At 39.6% G+C, this 26909-nt stretch overlaps 1 long non-coding RNA gene across 1 annotated transcript in view; it reads right to left on the bottom strand.

Moving 5' to 3' along the window:
- LOC149458560 (uncharacterized) overlaps window positions 1-26909 on the bottom strand; it is a 94705-nt gene that overhangs the window by 56659 nt on the left and 11137 nt on the right. The window lies entirely within an intron of this gene.

Genomic DNA, 26909 nt, shown 5'->3' with positions numbered 1-26909 from the left:
CTCTGTTTGCAATCATGAGCCAGCAGGATGAGCTTCTGATCATGTAACCAGTGTCATCCCCACAAATATAATCAATGTGTCCAACCATCAAGTAGCCAGTCTCCCTCTTTGCTTGGCTCCTTTGATCTTCCCAAACATTATTTCCTTCTCCAGTGAACTCTCTCTTCTGACAATGTGACCAAAACAGGACAGTCATAACTTCATTATTTGGGCTTTTAGTTACATAGACAGTTTGATCCCTTCCAAAACTGACCTGTTAGTTCTATGGGCTGTCCATGGCACGCATACAATCCTTCTCCAGCACCAAAGCTCAAATTAATTGATCTCCTCTATCCTGTTTTCGTGGTGTCCAGGTTTTATAGCCGTAATTGACAACTGAGAAAATGAATGCATAGACGAGTCTGATCTTCGGCTTGAGTGTGATTTTGTTCCATTTGAATACTTTGTCGAGAGTCTTCATTGTGTAGCTACCAAGTGCTCTTATGCAGAGTGTTTTGTCACTACTAGTTGCTTCCTTGTTTATGAAAGAGACCAGGAGATTAAAATGTCTTACGACTTCTATTCTATCGCCGTCAAGCTCACATTCGTCGTCATTTTCTGTGTTCATGATCTTCGTCTTGTTTATATTCAGTTCTGAACCCATGTTATGACTTTTTGCTTTGACTTTTCTCAGTAATTAGACAAATCTTCTTTGCTGTTGGTGACGAGCATTGTGCTGTCTGCTTAATGCAGGTTGTTTATGTTTCAGCTGCCAATTTTGATACCGACAGACTCTTCTCCCAAATCTGGATTTCTGAATGTGGCCTCGCTGTATAGGTTGAACAGGTAAGGTGACAAGAAACATCCCTGACTGATGCCACAGGGTTTATTTACTAAAGCTGGAGAGTGCAAAATCAGGCTCACTTCTGCATAGAAACCAATCGGATTCCAGGTTTTACTGCCAAAGCTTAATTGAACAAGCTGAGGTTAGAAGCTGATTGCTTTCTATGCAGAAGTGAGTCTGATTTTGCACTCTCCAGCTTTAGTAAATAAACCCCCATGAGGAAAACCAGTCAGTGTTGTCGTATTCAGTTCTCACTGAAGCTTCTTGATTTTTGAAGAGGCTCTTTATCAAATAAGTTATGTGGTTAGGTATTCCAATTTGCAGTAGAGTCCTCCATAATTTATCATGATCCACACAGTCAAACGCTTTGCTGTAGTCAATGAAGTAAAAGTATGTCTTTTGGTATTGTTTGCTCTTCTCTAATATTCATCTAACATTGGCAAATGCCCCTTGTTCCAGTGCCTTCTCTGAACCCAGCCGAGCTTCAGGTATTTTCACTGAATGTATGATTGTATCCTCAATTGTAACATTTTCAGCAATACTTTGCAGACATTAATGCATTTGTTCTGTAATTGATACGATCCTCGGCATTGTCTTTCTTTAGTATAGGAATGAACAGTAATTTTCTCCACACGGTTGGCCATGTCTTTTCCTTCCAGATCTGTTGGCTCAGTTGAGTAAGGGCCATAATAGCACCTTCAGAACCTCTGATTAACTCATTTGGAATACCATTGATACCTGGTGACTTATCTCAATAAATCTTTAATTGCTGCTATGACTTCTTCCTTTAAAATATCTGGTTCATTTTCAACCTCACTTTCTCGTTCAGTTTCTGCAATGTTATTAATACTGTTTTTGTTAATATAAATTTTTGGTATAAGCTTTCCATCTAATTTTTTATGTTCTCTGGATCATTCAGTATCAATGCATTAGAGACTTTAAGCATTCCCAATCTAGATTGGAATTTTTGCTGCAATCTCTTAACGTCCTGAAATGCTAGTCTGGTTTATCTTTTTATGTGCTCCGCTTCATGTTTCTGACAAATATCCTTACGCTATTGTTCTTTATCTTTCCAAACCTGGGGTTGAAACACTAAGTTCATTTGTGATACTTTTACTCTATCACCAGAAATTTTGGTTTTCTTCTTTGTTCTGCTACTTTGTTAGTTTCTTCTGAAATCCAAGGTGACTTCTTGGCTTTTTCCCTTATCTGTAATGTTTTTTATGTTTCTTCACTAATTATGGTTTTGATGTTGTTCCAAACTCTTTGGACTCTTTATCGCTTGTATTAAGGATGGCATTAACACCCACTAAAAGTTTCATCCAGCCTCTAAATGATTTGATTTGTTATTTTGAAAAGCCAGTGTAAAGGAAAAGTAGTTTGGAGAAAAGGACATGTAGCTTTAGCCAATCATTTTTTTCCTATTTATTTTTCTTAGTCCACACAGTTGAGACCTGTCATGTGTTTGTCCTTTTAGATGTTTTTATGATAGCAGATTTTAGGCATTCACTATTGTGTCAGGAGGATTTCCCTTTTTCTAGGTATGTTCCATTAGCTTGTCCTTTTGGGTTGTATTTTATGATATATTCTGCAATTTTTCATGATGTTTCCAACTGTTATCAATTTTGGTTTCTTATTTTTACAGTTGAAGTGTAAGTGTTGAAGATTGCAAAATTTGTTTGATTTTCCGTGTTTCCTTTTTATGAGGAAACACTAATATTAAAAGGTTTTGGGCTCCGAGATTGGCGTGGTACTCTAAATACACTTTTTACACAGGCAGGTAAAACAGGGTTGCTAATTGTTTTCTTCTCATTTAAAAAGTAGTCATTATGAATTGTGTCTGCGAAAGTTAGTTAGGCCAGAGCTACCATGGTCACTTTGTGCACTCTATCCTTGCTGGATAAGCACCTAGGAAGGAATATCCAGTAAGATGACCGTGTCTTTTCCATGCACAGTCTCTTTTGGTAGAATGACAATACCTGGGATCAGCTGAGGTTTCAAAATATACCTGTATATTATGTGAATGATCAATAATTGTTGATCTCAGTGTCTCTGCCAGTTTCTGGCATAACAGCTGAGAAAAAGCATGGTGTCATCAGCAGCAGGGGAATGCAGGTAGCATTTGGGTTTTTGTTGGAGTCTCAGCAGTGGAGAACCTTGGTGACAGAAGCATAGTAGATATCCGGGAAGCTCAACAAATGTTTTATACCAAGGTCCTAGCACAGAGACAGGGATAGAACAGGAATATGTGCAGACAATGGGAATGGAGAGCAGGTTTGGAATGTGTACAAATAAAACAGGAATAGGCTGTGATGCCAGCAACTGGTAAAGGTTGTCACAGAGGTGCAGGTTCTACAAATGCCTGAATTTTACCTCTTTTGACTAGGTTCCTTGTATCTGTGAATAGCCCAATCCTTGTAGGAGTATTTACATATACCCAGCTAGATCTGAGAGTTCCTACACAAAAGGGGTAGTTCCATCTGCAATATACATTTATTGATAGAGGTACATAATATATACAAATTACACGCTAAGCAGTATTTACAACACAATGTACAGTTTAAGTCTCTTTACTTATACGATATTTACAATTTACTGACAAAACCATGTTTAAAATACAATGTACAATACAAATATGAAGTTAGTTTACCTCTCAACTTCAGGTCTGGTCATCCTGCGTGCTGTGTCCCCCAAAACAAAGAGACCCCCAACTGGGTGACCAGGCCTTATTCCACCCCCCCCCCCCCTCCTTTCTGTACTGTGGCTAATATAATGCTCACTAATTGGACACTGTACCTGGCAAATGTATATTGGGCACAAACTGATTGGAAGTTCAAAGAAGACTGCTGTTTACCACTCATGTGAGATGTGCTAGGGGGACCACCAAAGATCAGAACTTATATAGTTGAAAATGATATACATTTACAGCAGTATAGAAGCTAGAAATAGTTTGATGCTGCAAAACACTCAATGGTTTAAATACTGTATATTTCCATCTAACTAAAATATACTTGTAATTATAATACTATTTACATCCATTAATGGAGATTTCACATAAACTCATTATCTAACACCGCTGATGGCAGGGATACGTTGGTGGACATCCTTGAGGCTGTGGGCCCAAAGAGTGCTTTGGTGACAAAAATTGACAGTTCAGACAAAATCAGGCAGAACATTAACCATGTGGCATAAATGTAGTCAGATTGTCAGAAGTGAGGACAGGCAGCAGTCAGGCTTTTAGCAGGAAAGCATAGATCAGTCTTTCTTAACACTTTAAGCTTGGAGGAACCCGTTAAATAACTATAGAGGCTCAGGGAACCATTGATAATAAAGTTATATACCTATACCTCACAGTATATTAGTGTGATAGTGAAGGAATGCTCCTTAAACTAGTTGTAATTGGGAAGAATCTCCTTTTTACAGATACCTAAAAAGATAATTGTGGTCTGTGATTAGTCTTCTGAAATGCAAAAGTTGCTGATTACTCAAAGAACCCCTAGCAACCTCTAGAGCAGCCCTTTCCAACCTTTTTAAAGTGGACGCACCTTTGAAATAGCTTTCCATTTTCAAGAAACCCCTGGTATTAGTTACTATATCTAAAGCCTGAAATACATTGGCGTGATGGTGACTGGGAATAGTGATCCTGACATTTGTGGTCTGTGGAAAAAGTCCCCCCTTACAGATAGCTAATAAGATAATTCATTTGAGTGGTTCCTTATCTGAGAGGCAGAATTTGCTCAAGGAACCCATAGTTACCTCTGAAGGAACCCCAGGGTTTCATGGAACTCTGGTTGGTAAGGCAGCACTAGAGAAACCCTAAGGTCTCACAGAACCCTGATTGGGAGAGGCTGATATAGATCATCAGAATAGCCCAGAAAAAGGAGCAATAAATGTGTTTGAATCTGGCCCCTATTCAAAATAAAAAGGAGCACCTGCACCACCTGGAAAAAATACCTGTGAGCTACAGAAGGGGCATAGAAGTCTTAAAAGACAGTAATGTTGGTTCCACTGGTGGGACTGGATATCCCTACAATCCAATTCCTTCCATGCTTTTATTATTTAAAAGGGCATAGCTGCTGTAACACTACTTGTTTTATGTTTATTTCCTATTCTACTATTCGCAACTTTTGAAAGTGCAACACGTTTATGAAACAAATACATTTGAAACATCTAGAACGCACAGTCAATAAAACAGCTATTGCCAATTGTTAGGAACAGTTTTTCCTTCCTTCATCATTCAACTGCAACAGCATTTTTAACAAATAGATGGAAGAGGTATTTTTTTCCAATCTCATTTCCCCAAAATTGAGTGAAACTTATTGTTCCCACAAAGATATTCATTTGAAGTAAACGAAATAAGTATTGTTTTTTTCTTTTTCCAAGCCCGTATTTAGGCCTCCAGCAAGACAAAGTAATTTGAGAAGCTTCAATCCTTTATCACTCCAAGCCGCAAAAGGCTCACAAGAAGCAAAACAGCTAAGGCTTGAAAGCAAAGCAAGTCTTGTGTAAAATTATGTGTGCCAGTCATCGCGCTCTCCGACCACAGATAAATTTGTTTAATAACAATCTCCTAGGATCTGATCTTTATAGCGCACTTATTAAGTGCATTGAAATGAAACAAACAGCTGACTGTGGTTATTTTCTGTCCTCGGGCTGTTGTTACAAAAAAAAACAACAAAAAAGAAAAAAACATACATTCATACAGTGTTCACTTATATCAGCAAAGGCCGCAAATATGGTTTCACACCCACACCCCTCTGAAAAACTCTGGTAGGCACAATTTGCATGTAAACTAAATGCATGATGTAACTGCATGGCAGTTTTTAAAGGTCTACAACCCTTTTAAGAAAAAACACAATCTTAAAACTTAATTCCATGCAAGCAGTTAAATGCACATTTGAAATAAATATATGTGAATTGTTTCACCTGCAAATCTGTTCAACCAGTGATGCAGATACCCCTGTCAAACAGCATAGTCAGATCAAGAGCTGAACCGCAGACTACTATGAATATAAACTGCATGACCTGCTCAAGGCCCCTTTAGTCTGTGAAAGGACAATGAAATACCAGCTTGCAGAAGGTCATGATTGGTCATAATAAAAATCTCCCATCTTCCATCTATGACTTATGTGTAAGTTAGCAAGAAATGATTAGGGTTGAGATTAGGGGTTAGGGTTAGGGGGGACAGGGTTATGGTTAGGGTTAGGGAAAAAAACAAGAAATGAGTTCAACTAATCCATGTAGCAGATGATCAGATGATCTGAGCTTAAGCAAACTTAAAAGCAGACCTTGTGCTTTTACCTAGAGCCTTTTCCAATATGCCACATTGCTGTATTACAATTACAATTAAAATAGATGGAGGGTGAAAAAAGTTTGGGTCGGGTAATGTACTTAGCTTACCCCTCTTGCACACAGTGTCTAGGTGAAGGTAGCAATACCATCCTTCTGAGGAGACATCAAGGAACACTGAGCACCCAACATTCAGCAAGAATTTTGCACTATACTGGAGCAATACCACTGGGTCTTTTCAGCATTACCTGGTATCTCATGGGAAGGATGGTGACGACACCCTCCCCCCCATTATGGAAGTGGGGGTAAGGTACATATAATAACTAACTTTTTTGACACAGAGGTTTTTTTTTTAATGCAGTACATAGTTATGGCATGGGAGGAAGCACTGTAAGAATGTAAGTGGACCTTGCGTATAGTGAAAGTTCTGATTTAAAGGACAGTTACCCTTATAGTGTAGTCCCCACTCCCAAAGTTAAAGGCACCCCCTATTCCCCTTGCCATGTCCCTTAAAACACTGCTTTGTCCAAAATCTTTTTTTTTTGTGCTGAATGCACCTGCAGTCAATTTCCATAGGACTGAAGAGACTTCCATAGGACTATCTTCCGTTATAGAGACCCTTAGGAGATGGCCAGTACAGGTCTTTAGGGATTGGCTGCACAGAAGATTTTAGTCAGGGGGTCTGGAGATCCAAATTACTGTAGTAAACTAAATTTTTATCAAATAGGGTTTCCAGAACTTTAAACAGTAATCACTATAATTTCATTAGTATAATGAAGTGACTGAAATTGAGGGTCCATTTACACCTCCTTGTATTGCAATAATGCATGTGCTTTGACATTTGTTATCATACGTTGTGGCATTATGTGTTACAACAGCACACATTCATTTTGAATTGGCCCCAATGCAAAAAAAATGCTTATATTCTATATTTTTTTATACTCCAAGCGATGCCCTGTAGGGCAGATGAGATCTGTAGTTGTGTTGTGGTGTCATTCCAAACAAAACACCGCAATCCATCCCACCATGCATAGGGCACTATCAGGGGCGGACTGACAACTCATGGGACAAAGGGCAATAGGGGATCATGGGGCCCCTGTGTCCTTGCCCAAACTAAAAAAAGCCTATGAAAAAGGTACCAGGCAGGGGCGGGCTGACAACTCATGGGGCCCCCGGGCAATAGGGGATCATGGGGCCCCTGTGTCCTTGACCAAACTCAAAAAAGCCTATGAAAAAGGTACCAGGGGCATCTCATGGGGCCTCCTACAGACCCCGGGCCCTCGGGCAGTGCCCGAGTTTCCAAATGGTCAGTCCGCCCCTGGGCACTACCATGTGCTACTATATTGTACACTGGTTGCCACATGTTGCCAGAATGTGCTGGTGTATATGAGTACCTAAAATCAAGTGTATTAATTTTACTTAAAAAACAATAAGGGCTCCTGAATATGAGCTGCTTGAGTCTGTTTGGTCTAACCGCAGCCGTATCTACTCTGTTTAGACAACCAAGGTGTATCGCATAACCTCTCATTAACATGAATGGCTATATGCCACTGTAATCATTATTACAGCAGTGCTATTGTAAACACAAGTACAGTGTATAAATGTAAAAAACAGACAATTGTTTTGGGCTGCCTGAATGGAGAAAATACAACTACAGTTATGCCGAATGGGCTCAGGTGACCCGTGTGCAAGAGCCCTAATACATTAATGCAAAAGTACCCGATGTTCCAGAAGAATATTGTGCTTAGAATTTACGAACTCATTGTTAGTCTAAAAGCATTAATCTGTTAAGTGAAATAGAAATATGAATTTTAAAGTGCAGGTAGACATAGAAACTTGGTAATTTATTCCAAAATGACAGATATGCCAAATTACTAAATGATTTACCTAAAATAACTCTAAAGGACTGTGAGGCATCAACGTGCTTATTATTAGAAGTGTGAAAACGAATGTACAAAAAGCTCAGAACTAAATTTTATTAAACATATTGTTGCTTGTCATACTTGGGCTGGCAGCAACAAATACTTAGTGTGTGATACCTGAGGGTGCAGCAACATATACTGCAAAGCAGATCCATAGTACACAGTACAAAGCTGGGGTCATGAGACCTAAGTGACAGCACCCCTATCAGAAAGTCCATTAAAGCCATATATCCTTTAAGATTATTGCATTGGTTGTTCTTCAAGTGCATGTAAATCCCCACATTTTTTTTGTTGGAGGAAAAAAGTGCTGGGACCTCTGTTATTTTTTTTTATTGCTGTCTGTGTTCTCATTAAGGAGATTTACCCTTTTGTCTTGGTCATCTTGGTGATTGGGACAGAATGTGATGGAACTACCAACATTTTAAAGCTGTCACCAGAACAAAAGGTGAGGGAAAATCAACCAGATACCTGTTCCAGTGTCAACTGTCTAAGAAGAGGCTCTTTTGGCAATTTTTGCATTTTCTGGAGTTCAGCATTGAAGTGATTCTACAGGTAAAATAAAAAAAAAATAATAAAACAAACATTTTTACCTGATCCGTGTAATGGTTTTGCACAGAGCTGCCCCAATCCTCCTCTTCCCAGGTCCACTGTTGACGCTCCTATCTCCTCCTCTATTGTGCTCACTCTTTGGAGGCACTCGTGCATGTTCGCTCTTGAGCTGGCTCAGTGTACCTCAGCCCCGCTCCCTCCTTACTAGCTGTGACTGACAGCAGCAAGAGCCGACTGCTCCCACTGCTGCCTCTCTGTCCAATGAGAAGAGAGAAACCTGAGAGAGCCATTGCTCTCGTGCACAGAGCTGGATCGAGATTGGGCTCAGGTAGCTATAATGAGAGCAGTTTGGGCTAAATGCAGTAGGTTTTTTACCTTAATACATTCTGCTTTTAGAACCATATTAAAGTTTATATCCAGCTAACATTTTTTTTTGTATAGGATACAGTGGGGAAGAATTGTCCTACTGACAACAATTTCACCAGACAGAAAGTTAGGAAAAATCTGCAAAAGGGACATATACAGAAATAAAAATCTGAAATGGGTTCTAGCCTTTCCCTACTCTACTAAAGAAAAGCATTTTTTATTTTTTTCTGTGTTGCTGTTGTGGAGATCCCTTTACTTTCTGTCTGATAAATTGTCAGCAGGACAGGAGGTGGCAGTAAAACACTCTAAAAGGGCCCCAGATTGCAATAAAACTCCAAACAGGGTTCTAACCCTTCCCCATGCTATCCAATTTAAAAAAAATGTGGCTGGACATTTACTTTAAAAAGGTTCTTCAATCAATTCTGCAAAACTTAAAAGTCAACAGCTACAAAAACTGTAGCTGCAGACTGTTAATAAACAGACACTTACCTGTCTAGGGATCCACAGCTGTCCTCATCCAGGCCATTTTATTCGATGGTCTTCAGTACCAGTGCTGCCATGTTAACTATGGGCAGCCAACTGTGACTCTTTGTGGCTTTCCATGGTGCATGCATGAACTTCACTGCAGTTAGTGAATTGTTCCGCAGCATTCCCGGATGCGGCAGGAAGGGTGGGAGTACTTCCCCTCAGATTGCCTAGGCAATCCGAGCAGAAGTGGGAGTAGGTATCTGTCAAAACCAGGTACCTGCCCCCCCCCAAAAAAAAATATGTGCCAAATGTTAAATAAGAAGGAGGAGGAAGAGCAGAACTTCCCCTTTTAATGACGTTCTGCTTTAAATAATCATTCTTGCAATTAAATTTGCTATGGGTCATCAGATTTGGAGTTGTAGCAAGGCTGCCCATCTGAGAAGGTTAGGAGATACTGTATGTGAGTTTGCATGAAAAAATTCTAAGCATGCAGAAAGAATTCTGAAATACACAAACTGAGAGACTATTAGTAATATACAAAATTGCAGTCATTCTGTATCCCATAAGCTGTGCTAAATAATAATAGAAAGTAATAATAAAGTGCCTACTTCAAGCTGCCAGATTCATTTGGATAATAAGACATTAGCATCAAGCACAACATTAATCTTGTCAACCAGCCAAACAGAAAACTGAACCAGAGGGGCAATTATTTATCTGAGTACCTCAATGACTATAAGTAAGACTTGTAAGGAGATGGATAAAAAGAGAAATCTACAATCAATATACCATCTGAAATAAAATATACAGCCCACTAAATGATACGTTGTAATCAATGCTATCATTTACTGTGGTGTTGAGTAGATTGTCTTGGACTGCTAACTACACTTTCTACTCCAAATTATGGCTTTTCGGTTTACTTCTTACAGCCATCACCAGCAATTGAAAATTAAGAGATTCTGCAGAAGTTGGTCAATTTAAAATTAGTCTTCTCATTTGGAATGTAACTGACTTTTGCCTGATACATCTCCTAAAGAAAACTGACAAAGACTCAAGCTATCAGCTTTGATGGATTGTCCTAGCAGTTGATAGGTTACGATGAGTGCCCATTTTTACTCCCATTTAGTGAAGCTACTTTTTCATTCATACTGAGAAGGTAGTAAAATCGATGCCATTTTCTTGAACTGACTAAAGTTATCTTGTGTCCTGCCTAGTAACTCAGTATTAAAAGCTTCATCATTTTCATGGATGCAGACATGAAAAAAATCAATGCAGGATTTCTGTTTTATAGTTCTTGTTTTACAAACAATCTCCACTATAGGGAAATTTCAGAAAATGTCTTACAGTTATATATACCGTACTCAAAGTTAGTAAAAAAGAAATCTTAGAAAAGTAAAGGCACTTCCATGGCTGCTAATGGTATCATACCAACCATTTTTTTTTGTGGTGGTCATACTCATGGAAAAGGGGGATATGGAGGGCTCCTTATTATAATGGGGGCTTCAAGATTCCTAGAATTTCCTCCCAGCATTCGCAGGGGAACACCACACCATTTTTTAAAAAGTCCCTTTTAAAGAAAGGGGAAAGGAAAATTGCAAGGTGTTCCATCTACTTTACCTTCTCCCCCTACAAGGCACCTTGAGGAACAAGGGTCTCTTCCCTGACATCCAACCCCACAAAACAGACATGGTGTGCTACAGGCATTTCCAGGAGCTCAGTTTCCAGTGCAAAAGAGAGTTGTGAATTGATCTTAAAGTTTGCCTCTATTTCCCAAGGGTCAACTAAGAAGTTTGCTAGGAAGACAGATTGGTCTCTTCCTGCAAAAATGTCCTGCATTTATATTCTCTGTTCTTCCATGGTGTGTTTTGAGAAGGATAGGGCCAACTAGCATGAGTTCAGTTAATTGCTCAGACAAGCAGACATTTTGTTTTATGCTATAGATTTTCTGCACAAAGACTTCCTACACTGGAACTGCTGCCTTACTGAATAAAAGTTCCTGTCTCAAACATGGTTTACCACTGCTACTATGCAGTCATAACTCTGCCGAGTTCCTACATGGTCCCCAAATCAATGATCTGTGGTGTTATTATTTATGAAAAGTAAAAGCCATTTCTAACCAGTGAATTTAGAAACAGAGTTGAATAGAATCAGCTGTGGCAGTCTGTGTCACAATTCCACAGCTCACAGAAAATGTCTCTAAATCTGTTGCTGCTGTGCTTACAACTAGTGATTTTACCACCTCTCCCAAAACTCAACAATGGAGCTCAACTACAGTAAAATAACAAAATAAACATGTCCCTTTATAGGGACCACAGTAGTTTTCATTATCTTAATTTTTAGCCTTTTGGTCACATTTCCCACTCCAGTAGTGTGGCTAAAGTGGAAAACGAGCCAACCCCACCCATATATCAAAACATTTTTTTAAAGATCCAGATTACTGGACAAATATTTTCCAATGAATCAAGTTTCATGTGAATTATGGGCACTTTTTGATTGGTTCCCCCAATCTCACAAAGTACACTCCTTAGATGTGATCATATTTGTGCCCATGTTGAAGACAAGATTTGCTCTTGGCTTCCAATAGTTTTTTTGTGTTCAATTTACACCCCAAGCATTTAGAACCTTAGATTTATTAGCTTCGTTTTTAGACTGTATCAGTTTGGATCATCATTCCTTTAACACCGTAAAATAAAAAGGCTTCCTACTGTCCTCTGCTGCTTTGCTAAGTACTACTTTGGCACATTGAGCCAGTAAGGCATCTATCTCCATAAACAAATAAATAACTTACAGATGATCATTGCTTAAATGCATCCTGCCACTTGCTAATTTGTGTCTCCTCTCTGGGGGGCTGTAATCCAGCAAGTGGAATGAATGTTCCTGACTTACATCACTGATGAGACTCCGCTGAGACCCCAGACTGCTGCAAAATGGCATGCTTGTACGATTTGAATCCTGGAAGAAAAATGCTGTGTTTTTTTAATGAGGCAGGAAGTAAAGCAATAACTCCAGACAATGGTGTCCTATCCCTAAAGTACTTCTGTACAAATGATCTCCAAGTACTTCTTCCTCATTTTTGCTGGAAATGTTGCTGTAGCGGCTACTACTGCTAGATAAGCTCCACTTATTGAATTTCATTAAAGCTTTAAAACTTTGTAAAGAACGTGCCAACAAGTCAGCATAAATGCATTAAAAATGGATTGACCCTATTTGGATAGTCAGAGACTGTGAACAAATCTGAGAAATAAAACTTGCTGTCACCTATACGTTTTAAAAAAAATGATTGTGGACTTGTTAAAGCCCTATTTATATACTTTTTTATATAAGTAGTCCAGCTGTTTTTCCAAAAGAAATGTAAATGTCATCACAATACTCACATTCTCCACGATGCTGTTCCCCCCAGAAATTTCTTACTCTGTGGTCCATTGCTGGTCCTTTTCTGGGTTGAATGACTCTGGATACTTCATGTAAGCCCAGAAAATCAGAAATAGAATTTGCAGATGAATTGCTATCTGACCACTCAGCTCTGATAGTGAAGTGCCTCGCAACACTTGTAAGGTACAATGCACTGACAAACTTCTGTATCATTAGTTTGTACAGCATATAAACAGTTCAACTGTTTTGGTTCTAGAAGGCACTAGAGTTGTAAGATAAGCCTTCACTTTAACCTTCAGACTTAGTGTCCTGAAGTGCAACATGGCTGTAGACCACAAAATCCTGCTGAGGATTGAACTGGACTGGTGCTAAGAGAGATAACGCTGTAACCCATCGTCTGTTATCAAGTCAAGAAATAATGTTTGATTTTTAATTTGTGTGTAAATGAGTTATTAGTCAATAGTATCATAGAAAGAGGCAAATCTTTGGGGCATATTTATTCACATATTGAGTGCCATTATATTTAGTGATTTACCATAATTTTTTAATCTCTGTGTCATAATATTTAGAGCGATAGTAATGGCATTCACTTACATTTGATGCCAGTGTTGGCATTCAACCCTTGTGGCGTCATAGCATTACAATCATGGACACACCCCTGAGGTGCATCATCACATGCCCTAAGCTCATAGGTCGACGCTCACTGCATCATTGAGGACCATTCAGTCCTGATGAAAAACTGGAGTTATTCACTAAGTTAATGTTGATATGTGTCAGTTAAAGTGCTGTTACCCACATATTGTATAATGCTTGTGTTCCTGCATCACTGTTGGCAGCCACTTTTCCACTATGATCTGCATTCTTTCATTTCTTGGTCCTCAGATGCATTTTGTCCTTGTGGTAACTAGTGATGCAGAATGTGCAATTCCCGCTGTTGTGTTGAGTGTTGGCCATGGTATTAGTGTTGGGATTTAGCAACAGTGGTGTAGGATCGAGGATCGCTTTGGGTTGTTAGGAGCTCATAGTGTACCACATTGATAAAAATCATTCCTAACTTTGTGTTTAATGTGAAAGATGCACTTTTCAAATAATAGTTACCTTCCTGTAGAACAGAAGGTGTCAGCAGAACACCATGAACTTCAACATCATGTATGGGATAATTCTTCCTTTATGTACTATTATTGTTTCATAGGTAGTTTCTACCATCCACATCTATATTATAGAGCAAATGGTCATTATTCTGAATATCACTTTAGCTTCAAGGATAGCAAACAATTAAACCTTTTAGTGTAATTGTGTGTTTTCTCTAAATCTATGAGATAGAAGTTAATAATCACAATGAACCTCTGTGATACGTAAGCCATTAATGGCTAAAGGCCATAGAAAGTTATATGAGTCATATCTAATAAACATACAAATGGAAATGCAGACCTCAATATTTGAGTAGATTACCTTGATACAAATACAAAAAATAATAATAATCATACAAAAAAGTAATACCACCAATTAGTGGAGCAATGTCTAATACTGTGTTCATTTGAGGTAAAGGTAACAACTTAATTTAAGTATATATGATCTGAAACTTATTTTAAAGGTGTAATCTCTGCAGCTCTCATGCTTGTCCTTGATTTACGTGTCAGGTGTCCCAAAACCTGACAATGTTTGTTCCAGGTCAGCAACCCACCATGTATTGAATAAAGGATAAATATGGCAGCCTTGAAGCATGCACCTTTCAATCGATGTCAGCAATGCCTTCCATATTTCAATTCCGAATGCTTACTTTAAAGCAACCCTTTGTTTTACCTACGTGTACAGTATCTGCTGCCACATGTGAACTATTTAGCTTATAAGCAACTCTTTGGTGTGTGATTAGTAAACTAAAACCCTGTTCCTATCTGTGCTCCATGACTCAATTAATCCCCATTTGGACATTGCTATCTTGCTTTTAGCACAGCATAGAAAAGTAATGCTATTAAACCCCTTTCATTAGGCCTTGATGAGTTTCCTAGATGATTGCCTAAAAGCAGGGTAGGCGACAGCCATAAAGATTGGGGTAGGGAATTTCAGACGATGGGAGATGCTCTGAAGAAGTCTTGGAGATAAGAATGGGAGGAAGGAAGTGACAAGGGAGCTATAGAGCAGGAGAACTTGGAAGGAACAAAGAAGATGGTTTGGGTGATATTTTGTGCAAAACTGGTGATGAAGCTAGGGCAGATGTGAATGACTTAGTATGTTGCTGTTAATATTTTGAATTGTATTCACTGGGCAAGGGGAAGTCAGTGGAGGGATTGGTGCGGGGGGGTCGCAGACACTGAGCAGCTGGTATCATGATGTGTAGAGGTAGGCCAATGAGGTGGGAGTAATGACACTGCTTATTCTGCTTATATTGCTTATTTTTCGGAAAAGGGTACATTTGAAACAGCTGAAGGAACAAAGTATTAGGTACCTATAGGTTTACATGCTTGAGCAATGTGAAGGTACAGGGGTTGGACAAAATTATGGAAACAGCAGATAAAGGGACAAATGTGTTACCTAATATGGTGTTAGACAGCCTTTATCATCCAAGACAGCCTAAATTATCTTGGGAGTTGACAAATATAAGTCTTGGATGATGTATAATGGAATCTGATACCATTCTTTGTACAAAAATCATTCCAGTTCTTGCAGAGATGCCGGAGACGAAAAACAAGCCTAAACCTTGTTCTTCAAAATTAACCATAGTGAGTCTATAATACTGAGGTCTGGAGACTGCGTTGCCAAGGTAGGGGGCAAGACTTCATCCGCATGCTTGTCAAACCACAATTTGACGACACCAGTTGTGTGAATTGGAGCATTATCATCCTGGTAAATGGCGCTGCCTTCGAGAAATGTCTGCACCATGGGGTGCACATTGTTGGCCAAAATTTGTACATAGTCATTTGCAGTGACTCTACCTTTGAAGGTGATGATGGGGCCCACAGAATACCAAGATATGGATACCAAAAGCACGACTGTGCCCGCACTATGCTTTACCATTGACACAAGACAGTCCTGGCTATACAATTGGGATGGTGTTTGCCACACGTAAACACTCCCAGTGCTTGGGAATCTCGATTTATCGGACAATATTACACTCTTCCATTGACTGATGGTCCACGATTTATAGGTGTTGTAGCACTCTCTCCTCTTCTAAGCATTAATATCAGTCTCCTGTGGTTTAGCAGTTGTGGATCACCCTTGAATGTTTTGCTTATGGAGTTTCCTCAGCACAGTTCTTATGGACACAGTTTTGGAAGACTGAGACTGAGCTTTACAGTCACTTTTGCAGCAGTTATCGACCATGCTTATGCATCAGACGTCATTTTCCCATCATAACCTTTGATACTGTACCTCGCGACACTGCAAGTAAATTGATGACGTTAGTCACAGGAGCACCAGCTAAGCAGGCATTAAATATTTACCCTCTTTAAAACTCAGTATGCTCTGACATGATTGAGTATTACTAGCTGTGCACGCAGTGAATGGCGAAAGTGAGGCTTCCCAACTGATGGCTAGGTGTCTCATCGCACAGTGGAAGCAAAAGTTTGTTACATCACTTCTGCTTTCAATGAGAAACACGTGGTAACTTTCACACCTGCAAATCATGTAGTGTTTCCATATTTCTGTCCAACCATTATATATTTTAATGGCATATCTAGTGTATTTGAGTCCTGCAGCAGGGTATTTTAACACTTATTTTCTTTATATGCCAAAATTATTTTCAGTCACAATTACAGTCATGGCCAAAAATATTGGCACCCCTGCATTTCTGTCAGATAATGCATCACGTTGCCCAGAAAATTGTTGCAAATGTTTAGGCATTCTCATGTTTATTTCTTTTGTTTGTATTGGTATAACACAAAAAAGTGAAGAAACAATAAGACAAATCTGACACATTCCATGCAAAACCCCAAAAATGGACTGGACACAATCCTTAGAAAAAGTAACTGAAATCAATTGCTTCCTGTTCAATCAATGAGTTTCTTAATTTTGGACTGCTCTTCTTTCGCCAACTACTCCAGGTCTTTCAGATTGGAAGGGTTTCTTTTCCCAACTGCTGTTTTGAGATCTCTCCACAGGTGCTCTATGGTAGGATTGGGCTTGAAGGCATTTGTATGTTCGGAGGCCCTGACATTGTGATTGGCCAAAGCAATGCACCTGATCACAGCAATGCACCTGACCACAATGTTTTGACCAATCACAGCACATGTTGTTGTCACAAGGGAGGGTGACTCGTCCCTTTGTAACATCATCACAGGATTTAAGAACTTTCAGGCCGGCGCAACTTCTAGACGGTGGGAGCCAGCGTCAAGAGCGGAGCATTTTTTTCTCTTCTTTTTTTCCGGTGGTGGCGGGCATCGTAATTGACGTTGGATCTACTTTGGGGGACTTTTTTTTTTTAACAATGCACTTATCAAAGACTGTATTCTGTCATTTTTTTACACTAAACTTTTTTTTTTGTGAATAAGTAGTGGTACCATGTACCCCATGCTAATTCACATGGGGGGGGTTGGAATCTGGGTAAGTCCCCACTTGCAGACCCCCATAACCACCAGCCAAGGTTGTGGAAAGAGGCCCTTGTCCCCATCAACATGGGGACAAGGTGCTTTGGGGGAAGCCCCACTGCCCCAAAGCACCCCCCCATTTTGAGGGCATGTGGCCTGGTATGGTTCCGGAGGGGGGGAGCTTATTCATCCCCCCCATTTCCTGACCTGCCGGACAGCATGCTTGGATAAGGGCCTGGTATGGATATGGGGCGGGCGGACCCCCACACCATTTAAAGAAAAAATTTGGCTTGGGGGTTCCCCTCAAAATCCATACCAGACCCGAAGAGCATGGTATGGATGGGGAGGACCCCATACCATTTATTTTTATTATCCAGGCAATTCTTTTTACATTTAGCTGAAGTATTAAAGAATGTTTTCACTATTAAAATACTGCATGACTTAATATTATAACTCATGCTGTATTTTAGTAGCTGTGCGGAATCTTACCACATACTCAGATGCAATAAGATACCGCTTAGTGAATTGTCCCTGTTCGATGATCGCAGTTGAACATTTGTTAGGTTTGAATGTTCAAACGCGAACCGAACAGGAGGGTGTTTGGCCCTCACTACGCTATACGATTTAGATCTGGACTCATTGCTGGCCAGTTCAGTACTCTCCAGCTCTTTGTCTTAAACCATTTCTGGGTGCTTTTTGACGTGTGCTTTAGGTCATTGTCCTGCTGTAAGACCCATGACCTCTGACAGAGACCCAACATCCTGACACTTTGGCCCTACATTGCACCCCAGAATTCTTTGGTAGTCTTCAAATTTCTTAATGCCATGCACACTGTCAAGACATCCAGTGCCTGAAGCAGCAAAACAACCGCAAAACATCAGTGAACCTCCTCCATGTTTGACTGTAGAGACTGTATTCTTTATTTAAAGGCATCATTACTTTTTCTGATAACAGTAGAATGATGGGCTTTACCAAAAAGCTTTAATTTTGTTTTGTTTGTCCACAGCACATTCTCCCAAAACGATTTTGGCTTACTCTGGTAAGTTTTGGCAAACTCCAATCTGACTTTTTTATGTTTCTGTGCAGCAGTGGGTTCCTCCTGGCTCTCCTACCATAGCATCCCTTTTATTCTGATGGTGATATATAGTGCAAGCTGACACAGTTGTACCCTGTGCCTGAAGGTCAGCTTGAATTTGTCTGGAAGTTGATTGAGGTTCTTTATCCACCATTGAACAATCTTTCTTTGCAATTCTTGATCAAGTTTTTCTCATTCGTACACATCCAGATTAGCTACAGTGCTATGGGCTGTAAACTTCTTGACAATGTTGCGCACAATGGACACAGGAACATTAAGATATGTTATTTGATACAGATGAGTTTAATGGGCAATTACAAATACAAATTACAGGATAATCACATACTTGGAATGCAATTATTTCCTGCAATTTTGAGAAGATGTCAGTAATTTAGCTCAGTTAATCTTGGGGGTTTTGCGTGGAACATGTCAGATTTGGCTTTTTGTTTCTCCACTTTTTGTGTCATACCAATACAAACAAAATAAATAAACATGAGAATACCTAAAAATTTGTAACTGCAACAACTTTATGGGCGAAGTGGTGCATTATTTGATAGAAATGCAGGTGTGCCAATATTTTTGGCCACGGCAGTACAATATGAAACTAATAATAATGATGGCTGAAAAAGAATTGCAGATGGTAGAAATTATAATGTCCCATTACAATGGTGATCAGTGCCCATATATTGGTAGTCAATAAAGAAGTGTGCTGTTAAAATGGTGGCGAGTAAAGTGCCCTATTAAATTTGTGGTTAATTGTGAAGTCTCCTCTTTCATTAGTGGTCAGTAGAATATGTTCACTTACATTGGTGGATAGTGTTGAAGTGACCCCTTACATTGGTTGTTCATAAAAAAAAGTGTCCTTTTATATTGGTGGATTGGGGGTCAGTGGTGTAGTGCCCCTAACATTAGTGCACAGCAGGTAAGTACCCCCTTATATTAGTGGTGGGTACAGTGCCCTCTTACATATGGTGGTTAAGTTTGAAGTCCTCTCTTACAGTTATCAAAAAATCTTTACAATTCCGCGCTATGGTATATAAAATTATTTAAAATTAAAAAAAAATGAAAGAATAAATAATTCAATCTACATGAGCAGCCACCACAATATTGCAGGTAACAATACACATAAAATAATATACAGAAGTGCAGCGCTTCAAAAAAAATGTTTTGGACTTAAGTCAAATCCACAAAACTGAAGATATATAGAATAAGCCCCTGTTCACTGGAATCTCAGTTCTGCTATAGATGTCTTAAAACGGCCAGGAGAACATAGAAAAAAGTCCACCATCACCATCACCAAACACTCTGCCTCTTACCAGATCATGTTAACCCCCAGATATGGATGGGTCAAAAAGCACTGTATAAATTGCAAAAGGCAAGCCGTAGACCTGGACACTCTTTGGTTCCAACATTTCACATTAGAAGGTGTGCTAGAAGATGAACCTTCAAAGGAATTATCCTCATAGAGGACAACCCCATTCAAATTGCAAAAAGAATCCTCATAGTGTAGTAAGATGATTTAAATTTCTTGCCTCAGAGCATAGTAATATACATACATCAAACAAGACTATAAAACAGCATGTCACCATATAATGAACGGTAAGTTTTTAACCAACAAGATGGCCGCCACATTCTGGTGTGTGTTGATGTCATGCGCTCTGGCTCCGACCTACGCATTTCATCATCAATGACATCTTACATTTATGTTGTAAAACGCCGTGTAAACTGTTGAGCGCTATATAAAATCCTGTATAACAATATTATTATTAATATTATTATTAATAATAATAATAATAATTTGTGGTCAGTAGAATATGTTTGCTTACATTTTTGGAAGTTGTGAAGTGACTCTTTACTAGTTGTCAATGGAGAAGTATCCTTTAACATTGGCGGTCATTGGTGTAGTGCCCTCTTACATTTGTCATATTGGCGGTGAAGTGCCTTTTTATATTGAGAGCCATTGGGATCCATTGGGAGCTCAGGTACATAGATCTTTGGTGTCAGAGAATACTTACCAGAAAGAAGAGAAGTTCTGCTGCCCCCACACTACTGGATCTGCCACCAGAACTTTACAGGCACCATCAAATGGGAGGTTAATGTAATCTAATCTAATCAATTGATCTGTTATGGCACATTTTTATTTGGCAAAAGGCTACATTTTATAAGCTTTTAGAACAAAGAAGAGAATAAGATGACAGTTCAGTGATACTGAAAACCGAGCAACACTTTAAATTCATTTTACTCAGAGCCAGTGAAGTGAGAAATCATTTCTGAAATGCAAAAAAAACTTACAATCATCTTTATCTGATAACAATGTGTGATTTGATTTCTCCCTGTTTTCTGGGTCATAAAGTAAAAGAAATTTATATGTTAAAAAGCTTGCCAAATGACTTGAATGGGTCAATTCTATAAGAAAGTCAATGGTCCGTATTCACTAAGAGGCGCCAAGTCTTGCAAGACATTTGCAAATATGTGTCAAATAGATCCAGAACTTTAAGAACATGTAAATCCTAACTGGATGCCGTTTAGTCTGCTAAAGTACTGTGTATGTAATGTTTTCTTTTTTTAATACAGTATTCATTTTGTAACCTTTCTTGCATCTCGGTGCTGCTAATCCCCACCAACCTTCTTTCAGCTGCTTCCTTTCTGTTCTAGTTTCATCTGAGCATCATTGCTCTGGGCTGGCTTCCTTATTGTGACAATGGTACACCCTACCTGTGTGTCAGCACAGCCATATTTAGGACCCATTCACATCATTGCGTTACATGTATTGGTGCTCTTTTCCATTCATTGCAAATGGCCCCCAGCACACCTCCAAATTACAACGAGCACATGATGTCTCATGATGGAATAAAAACACAGGAACACTATTGGGAGATAGTTGTCACCTTACAGCAGAACGTGGCTTCCTTACTATGAGGCTCACCATATATTCTTTTAGTAAATAGAAGATTTACTACAAATAAAAAAACTTTTAAAATGATATCAATATGTTAAGGCTGATTGGGTTTTAAACTGATTTAAAGGGGACCTTTTTATAAAGTGGTAACTACTCCATTTTTAACTCAATTTTATTACATGTATAACTTTTTAACATTTGTTAAGAAAACTTCTTTTCTGTTATTTAAATTCTGCAGATTTGAAACTATAAATGTTTTAGTGATTCTGTTCAGGTTTAGCTCTCTTCACCTCATTTTTGAAGGTCTAAGGTCTTTATTCATGCCGAGTTTTGAAGCAAAACTGCACAGAAATTTATCTTCACTTTAAAAGTGGCGTATAATAGCTTTTTTTGCTATAAATTAGGACCTTGTAATCGCTTCATGTTTCTAAAGTATCTACTCACGACATTCACTGAATTTAGATATAACATTTTGTATTAGTTTTGTCTTTGGGCCACGTTCCTAAATATAAAGTACTAGTGTTCAACAAAGTCACACATTTTTCATTACTGGGGAATTTGACCCTGCAGAGAAAAGTGACAGTTTAACATAATTGTTGCCCTTTCCACCTGAGCATTCTCACCCTCTTTTTGCTTTTGTGCCACTATATCTACCCGCCAGAAGGAAAGTGAGTAATCCCTGTGTAAGCTAGAAGTTATAACTTATGGGGCAACTGTGCCTTGGTTGTTTTTTTTTTTTGTTTTTGGCTTTAATTAGGTCCCCTATTCCCTTCAGTGCTTCTCCCCTGGTCTTATACTACCTTTAGCGTCACTCAAGTAATCCTAATTGTGTGGCCCTATTCATTCCTATGGGAAATCCCCAACTGACCACTTGACACCGCTTTGAGTATGGCTTTCCATCACCTGATGTCATACAATATTTGGCTACAACGCAAACCCCCTTTTGCTAGGTTCATCTCTTTTACATTAACCATTTTCTTGTTTTATTGCCCCTGACTTGGTTTAAAAATATTGTGAAGGGGCAGCACAATTGTAAGCAGGTGCTTACAAGCGTTGGTGTTGAGATAGACAGGTTTTCCTGACTGCCCAGCTGGGAAGAAGTTATGCCAGTCTCCGCATTTTCCCAGACATTTCTGGGCTCTGCTCTCCACCCTGTGTTACTATAAAAAGGGAAAAGACTCTGCTCAGGTGCTCTGTGCCGTTGCCTGCATGGGATGGAGTCGAGAGACAAAGTCTGAAGATGTAGCAAATAGCAACATATGGAGTGACCAGCAGGGAAGTTCGCCTGAGCCATGACTCTTCCACACATGGAGTCTCTCCTTGGGGAAGGTATGCACTGGGCAAACCTGGATCTAGTTAGTTATCAAAGAACTATTATTGCATTGTTGGATTGTGATTCTGAGTGTGTTCTGTAAAGTTTCATTAACTGTTAAAAACCTGGTCTGAAGTTACTACAAAGAGGTGCATGGGGGTACATAGTGTATGACAAAGAACAGGGCCTTTTACATACATATGGGATGAAGAGGAAAAAGCTACTAAGGGCAACAAACACAAAGGAATGACATGGAAGCCAGACAGCAGAAGGAAAGTACCGGCAGGGGTGACGGGTTCTCTGTATAGCAAGGGGGTTGGTTTATTGATTCCCCAGCAAATGGGACTGAACCTGTGTGGTGGAGACCCTAGAGACCTGGATTCATGCAGGAGGTTCATGCTGTCATTTGGCGGGATCTGGGAGTCAGGTGATGGAAAAGCTGGACTGATGAACGAAACACACGCTCGGGTTATGTTACAGTGGCAACAGGTGTATACAGCGGTGTATTTACTGCAAGGCAAGAAAGGCATTTGCCTGGGGCAGCAACTTTCAGGGGGGTATACAACCCCTCAGAAGAAGTGACACAAGTGGCAGGGGTGAGGACCAGATGAGGCACTGCCTGAGCTCTGCCATGCTCTGCCAGGAGGCTGCATGCTGCTGGAGGGTGGCCACTGGGGTGGTTGGTGGTAGTAGGCGGTGGTGGCAGAAACTGGTGGTGGCAGCGGGGGGGGGGGGAGTGGGGGCTGCCTGTTTTTATTGTTGCCTAGGGCAGCACAAGGAATAAATACACCACTGGATGTATGGCTCACCTCTAAGTATGGGAAGCCATCTTAATGTTGAATTCACATGAGCATGGTCCTGCCTGGTCCTAGATAGGGCGTATCCCAAAGGAGAGAGGCCCACACAGAAGCTTAGAGGTTAGCAGTTCTGTCTTGCAGTATTGGTCTTATTGGTGTAAATCCCAGCCAGGACACTACCTGCATGCAGTTTGCATGTTCTCCTTGCGCTTGTGTGGGTTTCCTTGCTCAGTCCAAAGACATGCTAGTAGGTTAATTGGCTTATGTCTACAGTGGGTGGCCCTAATATTTATGCATATTAAATAGGGACTTTAGATTTGAAAGCTCCTTGAGGGCATGGACTGATATGAATGTAGAGTGTGTAAATTGTCATGCTATATAAATACCTGTAAAACATAAATGTCAAAACAACCCTCAAAATAGAAAAAAAAACATGATGAATACCTATAATGAAAAAGCCCCCTCTTTGGTTCTGCCACCTATAGGCACAGGTCCACTAATTAGCACATTACAATTTGTTACAGGATTGTATCTTGAAGTGCAGCTGTCATTTTCATTTTGAAACCATTTGACAGGTTCCTTTAAAAGTCCTACATTCTAACACACCATGTGACAGGCCGTACAGTTAAATATTGCTATACGCTTTTAAAAACTGTGCAAATCATTGTATTTGATCAAGTGTGGAAATGTTTTCCTGAGGGCTAAAAACTCCTCAGCGGCTGCCAGTAACTTTCACTTGGCTGAACAGGCAGAAAAGTGGTCATAACATAATTACAGTTCACTGAGATAAGGTAAATGATAATGAGATCTCACTTTTTTCATTCTTTTCATTAAGTCATCCTCCATCCATCATTATAAAACCGATTATTAAAATCTTGGCGGTTTCCAAATTATTTATCTTTCCCGCAGGTTTCCTTGTATTGACACGCACCATTTCTTCTGATTTTATCAATTTATCCTATTTATCTTGATCAGAAGTAAATGATATGGTGATTAACAATTTTTTTTCCTCCTCAATGAATATATTTACCGATTTCCAGGTGGAATGAAAATAGTGAGAGTCAGTATTGGTATGCAGAAAAAGTTCCTACTCAAACACTCACTTTGATAAGCGTGCTCACTCTAAAAGCCAAGGGTATAGCATAGCAGATGGCCATGCAGATGCTATGGGGTAGGAGGGGCCCCATCCATGTATAAAACTATATTACAAACAAATAATACATTTGATCACCTAACTATGTTCAAGTTTACTATATCAGATTGTTGGCTCAGTGGTTGAAGAGCACAGGCTGTTGCTCCATGCAATCATCTAATCGCATGGGCCACCTTAGCTTACGATTAAACCTATCTTAGTGGGACACATCAAGGAGAGATGGTCCCTGGTTGGGAACATTTTGTATGTGGTCATGCCTCTTGTGGAGTGATATTGGTGTGCAGTTTGTAATTTTCAGTGCCTTGGATTATGAGCACAGATGGGCTGTTGTGTGGACACCAGGAGCTTCGGCACTGGAGGGGAGGCGCAGGTCAGGAGCTATACTGTTCGTCTTGGCTGCTTCCGAAATTGTTCATTATAAAGAAAGCAGATTCTCCATCTCACTGAGAGCTGGAAATGGAGTTGATTATCACAAACCGCACACCAATACCAACTTCTTCACACGTGACTGAGGAGTCATCACAGACCTACCCACCATCAACAAGGTCTGCCGCTACCTTAGATGAACACTTCAGATAAATGAACACCCCTCACTACACTATGTATAGCTGAAAAAAAATGGGGCTTTGGATATACTTAATATTAGCATGACATTGATTATCGTCTTCTCTTGTTTTAACCACTTGAGCTCTAGAAGATTTTACCCCCTTCATGACCCGGCCATTTTTTGCTGTTTAACACTGCGCTAATTTAACTAGTAATTGTGCAGTCATGCAACACTGAACTCAAACAAAATTTATATAATTTTTTCTCACACAAATAGAGATTTTTTTTGGTGGTATTTAATCACCACTGGGTTTTTTATTTTTTCCAATATTAACAAAAAAAGGCCGAAAATGTTGAAAAAAACCCAATATTTTTTACTTTCTGCTACAAAACATATCCAATAAAAAATTTAAATAATACAATTTCTTCATAATTTTTGCCAAAATGTATTCCGCTACAGGTGTTTGATACAAAAAAAAGTATATATTGATTGGTTTGCATGAAAGCTATAGTGCCTATAAACTATGGTATATATAGTGGAATTTTTATTTTTATTTTTTTTATACTAATAATGGCAGTGATCAGAGACTTATAATGGGACTGTGATAGTGCTGTGGGCAATCTGACAACTGATGCTGGGAGAAGTTGCCTGACACTAACATCACTAGTGACATTATTACAGTGATCACTGATAATACTATACACTGTCACAGTACTAATGACACTGACTTTGAAGGGGTTAACATCTAGGGAGATCAAGGGGTTAAATGTGTGCCCTATGTTGCAGGGATGAGAAACAGAAAGATCATTCCCTTTGTACAGAGCTCTGTGTTGATGATTAACTCAGAGCTCTGGACTGTGATTGTACACAGCGGATCAGCAGGTCCCGGCAGTGAATCATTGGCCGGGACTTGCTGACAAGCTCCCGCTGTGTACAATCTCAGCAGGTGCTTCAGGGAGGCACGCATGCGTGTGTCATAAACTCGAAAGCTGCAGGTGCAGTACATTGCAGGAGGGCGGTCCGCAAGTGTTATGCCAATGCATCATCCTGATTCTGATACTTACTGTATCCTTCTAAAGATATTTTATAGAATCCTCTTTCATGCCCTGGATATAATATGGAGGCATTCAAGCATTTATGTATTTGCCATTTAATATTATCTTTGCTCAAGGGGGGGCAGTAGTGGAGGTCCAAACAGCATGTGAAGATTGTGAAGATGGGTGGGTAGCACCGTGCAATAATAGAGCCTTAGAAACTCCAGGCGGCTAGACAACTATGGTCACAATAGCCACCACATTTCAGGAGGTGGTGGCTCCGCATCATCAGAGTTGTGATAAGGTTGGATCTGTTGGTGGTGGATATGTTGACAGTGTTCAGGAGTGTCTGTTGTGCTTGCAATGTCCCTGTCCCCAGTAGGGAGATTTACTTCTTCAATTTACATTATGAAGGCTTAACATTTATGGAAAATCAAAAATTGAACTGCCACCAAAACACAAATAGAGGGTGAATCTTTAAATTGAAACTGGTTTTGATAACTGTCTAAGGCAGCACATACATTGACCATTTTGTCGTTCAGCCAGCAGGTTCGATCATACGTTTGAGATGGATGGGGCAATCATTCCCACTGTGATATTGTATTCTGACAATAGGCAGCCTTCTCCACCAGCAGAATGCAATGAGCATTGTTGACTATAGCCGGCAGCACTGATTGTACGGGAAAAAACAAACAGGCTGGCTGTGCCAAAATTAATCCATAGATCCACTTCTATACAAACAGCCTGTCCATACATGGATTGAAATGTGGCCAGTCCCTACTG

The sequence above is a fragment of the Staurois parvus genome, unplaced genomic scaffold (assembly GCF_062004578.1).
Source record: "Staurois parvus isolate SC_StPar_1 unplaced genomic scaffold, SC_StPar_1.0 ptg000283l, whole genome shotgun sequence".
NCBI lineage: Eukaryota > Metazoa > Chordata > Amphibia > Anura > Ranidae > Staurois > Staurois parvus.
Note: the sequence above shows the minus strand (reverse complement) of the source record. Positions and strands in the feature narration are given on the sequence as shown.